Genomic DNA, 4,861 nt, shown 5'->3' on the forward strand with positions numbered 1-4,861 from the left:
CCAGCCCTCATGACCATAGGTGAGGATAGGAACGAAGATCGACCGGTAGATCGAGAGCTTTGCCTTGCGGCTCAGCTCTCTTTTCGTTACAACGGTGCGGTAAAGCGATCTCAATACCTCCCCCGCTTCTCCGATTCTCCGGCCAATCTCACGCTCCATAGTACCCTCACTCGCGAACAAGACCCCGAGGTACTTGAACTCCTTCACTTGGGCTAAGGACTCATTTCCTACCCGGAGTAAGCAATCCACCGGTTTCCTGCTAAGAGTCATGGCCTCAGATTTAGCGGTGCTGATCCTCATCCCAGCCGCTTCACACTCGGCCGCCAGCCGATCCAGTGAGTGCTGAAGGTCACAGGCCGATGATCCAATGAGGACCATCATCTGCAAAAAGCAGTGACGAGATCCTCAGACCACCGAACTGCAACCCCTCCCCACCACGACTACGCCTCGATATCCTGTCCATGTATATCACAAACAGGATTGGTGACAAGGCGCAGCCCTGGCGGAGACCAGCACCCACTGAGAACGAAACTGACTGGCTGCCGAGAACACGAACACAGCTCTCGCTTTGGGAGTACAAAGATTGGATGGCCCTGAGGATAGACCCCCTTACCCCATACTCCCGCAGCACCTCCCACAGTTTCTCCCGGGGGACCCGGTCATACGCCTTCTCCAGATCCACAAAACACATGTAGACCGGATGGGCATACTCCCAGGCCCCCTCCAGGATCCTTGCGAGAGTGAAGAGCTGGTCCGTAGTTCCACGTCCGGGGCGAAAACCGCATTGTTCCTCTTCAATCTGAGGTTCGACGACACAACACACGATAGCCCAAATTGTTCATGCTATCGTTATGTATTATGTTGGACAACACTCTTACACTGATCGTTCTGTTAAACAACCAAAGATAAAACAATTCTTACCTAGGAAATAAGATCTCCCCGTCAACTATAAAAAATGATTGGTTTATAGTAACACATACACCCTTTCAAAATGTATAACCGTGTCTACTCTTTATGAACATCTACCTCGGACATGACGCCACGCATTCGCCGGCTTCTTTGAAAGCAAATGCACATGGCTAGCGTAGAAGTTTTTGGGGAAGGGTCGTTACAATAGTGTTGTGAAATATCTCCTCCGAAGCTGTAGGGGGAGCTCATTGCGAGCGCAAACCAAGAAAACAGCGAAGAAGTTGCCAAAGTTGCATAGTTCCCCTTTAAGGATGAGAAAAAAAGAGAGAAAAACTAAATTAAACTGTTAACTAAATCTGTTATGTATTTTATATCATGTTTATATAATAGAATAATGTATTGAATATAATAACCTTATTACATTTTATTTATTGTAATTCTGTATGATGAGTATAATGGAAAGAAATCCTACCCATATGAAATGGATTTTTATTGGCTGTGGAGCTTGTACATCATGATGTCACATCTAAATGTTATTGGTAGTTATGGTGTTTTGGCCAGTATTTTAGCCTATTCAATATGCACAGAAACTAAATGTTGAAATATTGGTAATGTCTATTCCAACCATTTCTTCTTCAACTCTTCTTTCTTGGCCAAAAGATGCAACGTTCATATGTTTTCGCCCCAAATAGAACAGGAACAAACTTTTTCTGCATGTTCTGCCGAGATGTCACCTGGCCGCAAAATCAATACTGTCTTCCCGTGGGCCGTCGCAAGCCAAGATGGGCGAGGCCATGAACACAAATTAATGGAATCAGTTGGTGAGGCTTTTCTGATTCGCTCGTTTATGTGTCTATTTTCTTTCATTTGATAATGCAGGCAATTGAGGTAGAAGAACATTTTCACGTTCAGCATGCATATGCAACTCAGAGTTGATGTAATACACTCCTCGATGTCAAATTTCATATTTAATGACAAAGATGAATAAGCCCTGCAGCAATACACAAAATAACAACAAAAGCTACAACCAGTAATTCCTACATGAACATGTCTAACATAAATATTTTCAGGAACTTAACCAACCTTGACAATGACAACACCCCTGTTGACTGGCAGAATGAAAATACTGGAAATGCACATTAATGGGCATTAACAGCTAAAGGTTGACTAGAGCTCACAGGGGCTACACGCTGTCTTCAACAGAATATCACCTAATCATTGAGCTCCCAATTGGCTCCCCCGATGGTTACTTCAAGGTTTAACTCTTTACTGCTATGAGAAATGCTTCATAGTGGGTCATGGGTCATTGGTGTTTAATTTGAAACTGCATGAATTTTTTCAGACCCATGCCCCAGATTACCAGTACTACCAACACTCCTATACCGAGGAACCCATGCTTGAGTTGCTGTTGATTGCAAAGGATTGTCAGTCTGATACAAGATATAAGGTTCTCTTCCAAATCACAACCCCTTTGATGCTCTGGTATCCACATATTGTTGATGGTAAGTCTCCTAAAAAATAAAAATAATACTAGAAAAATTATTGTATTTCTTTAACAAGCTAATTAAATATTATTTAAAAAAAACTGTCCCAGATGAAGGGGTGTTTAAGGTTTGGTATGGCACTATGCTGCTGCATGATGTGAACTTGGTGAACATCACCTTCTCAACTGGGGTTCTGTCTGCTGCGGAGTGCAATGCCAAAGGGTTCCTTCAAGAACAACAATACTCCAATGGCTCAAAGGTTTATCTACTGCAAGTGCCCTTCTCTGACGACGTTGTTGTATGTAAGGCTGCTGAAGACTTTGAAAGATTCTAAATTCCTCCAGGCTGCTGTCTTAACTAATCTCTAATTTCTTCAGAATCCAGAGCCCTTGCTTACGGTCTACTTCCTGGCACTGACCTACGGGTTTATGGTCATCCTACTCTCAGCAAGGCTTGACGTGCTACTGTGGGAGCCTATCAACAACTGGAGCTAGTTTCATTGATTCATTGATACTTTTCCTTGAGTCAGTTCATTCGTTCGTCCGTTCGTTCAGTCGAGTTTCCGGTAGCGATGAATCGAATCATGGAATGTCAGGTGAGTCAGACTCAGCTCCTCCCTTGTTCTCATTCTCAAACGATCGTGGAAGTCGGTCATCAATCAATACTACAACCAAACGCAGCGGGATGGGGGGGGGGGGGGGTGTAGGTGATTATTGGATGTTTAACATATCAGCAAGTTAATATATTATAAAGCAATGATGTTGGGGGTCCCGGGGTGGAGAACGAACCATTAAAGAATGAGACAGATTAACGACACATGCAAATATTTCATTAATCTGGCATTACACAGAAAGTACAAAGAGAGCTTGCATTTATCATTTCACTGATTGAATCACTATGCACTATTGATCGTATTATCGTGCGCTCGCTCACTAAGCCTCTTCCCTCTTCACCACTCACAGTCAGGGAACGAACAGCGAGGCAGAGACTAGTGGGTCTGGAAGAGTCGAGTCTGAGAATGAACAAGTCGAACAAGAGAGAAGAATCAGTTTGGTTCGTTTGTGTTAAAGATTTGTTCATTTCAACTGATTCGGTCGCGAACGACTCATCACTAACTGGAGCCTCAATGATTTCTCCCTGGCCTGAAACTTTCCTTTGACTACAACAAATAATATGTTCGCCACATGGTGTCATGGTTTGGCGTTTGTCAAGTTGACACACTGGTGATATTTTTATTTGTATTCTCAGAATGTTACTCAAATGGGACCATCCATGACTGCCCTGAGTGTTAAGGTGGAATCCGTCCCCAATCTTGTTCTACATCAGCTGACCCCCAGAGACAAGTCGTGCAAACCATATTTCAGTGATGACCGATTTGCACACTTCTCTTGTAATGTATTTCCTGTGGGACTAGTAGGGTGGTAAGTAAATAACCTCTTGACAGCATTGATGGTAAATGTGTTAATGCTATTGAGTAACAAGCTAGTTCGATCTAGTTATTTGGAAACTACTTTTACTACTACTGGTGCCTTCACGTCACCAGTTGAGCCAAACTTTAGGTGGGTCGTTTAAGACAAGCCATAAACTTCCCTAACCACAAGGTTTTAGGAAACATGCCTAACCTTTATAATTGCTTCCTTGCCCACTGTATCACACTGTATCTTGTTACTACTTGGTCAATGAAACGGAAACACTGGAGTTTGACCACCAACCGTTGGTCAATATTCCTCCATTGGTAATTGGTACAGGACAGCTGATGGTTGAAATGAGCCTGTGGCAACCGGCTTACTTTGAGTCGGCGCTGCTGCATTCGGCTAATCCCCAGTTGGAGCTCATCTTGGACAACTGCTGGGCCGCACTACAGGAGGAGAGGACCTCTCTGCCTCGTTGGGACATTATAGTAGACACTGGTAATGTTAGATAGTGTGACAGCAGCATGCGTCAATGTGAGCCTGAAGGTGACCCCGTTGTGTACCCCTCCTGTTTAGCTGTGAGAACCTTGAGGACCGCTACGTCACCACTAGCATTAAAAAGCCACGCATCATGAAAGGACACAAGGGTACGGGCCCACTGTTCAAGTTTTAACATGTAGCTGTTGACACAGCTTTGATGCACTTTACATCTTTATTTTTTTGGTTACAGTGCAAAATGCCAATACAAACCAAGGGCAGACCTGCTCCGGACCTATTCTGTTAAAAAAATGTATCTCTGAAATGAAATGACGCTAGACGTGTCTAGCCAGACCATTTTGCTGAGCTCCTTGAAGGGGATCCACACGTCATTGCCTTTTCTGGCGTAAACAATAAAATGTTTCCTTTATCGGAAATCTTGCTGTGTAAATGTTTTTAGTTCATGTTGCCAAGAGCGGCTTTTAGTCTTGGGTGGGCTTATACAGTGTTTAAATACTCAACCCTTTGGCTCACTTATAATTTGGCCATTCAAATCTGAAGTTCACAAAGTGGAGCCGT

General features: G+C 43.7%; 1 pseudogene; it reads left to right on the forward strand.

Moving 5' to 3' along the window:
- The first annotated feature begins 1,999 nt into the window (after positions 1 to 1,999).
- On the forward strand, positions 2,000 to 4,478 carry LOC130374997 (uncharacterized; annotated as a pseudogene).
- The last annotated feature ends 383 nt before the right edge of the window (positions 4,479 to 4,861 follow it).

The sequence above is a fragment of the Gadus chalcogrammus genome, chromosome 21, assembly GCF_026213295.1.
Source record: "Gadus chalcogrammus isolate NIFS_2021 chromosome 21, NIFS_Gcha_1.0, whole genome shotgun sequence".
Lineage (NCBI taxonomy): Eukaryota > Metazoa > Chordata > Actinopteri > Gadiformes > Gadidae > Gadus > Gadus chalcogrammus.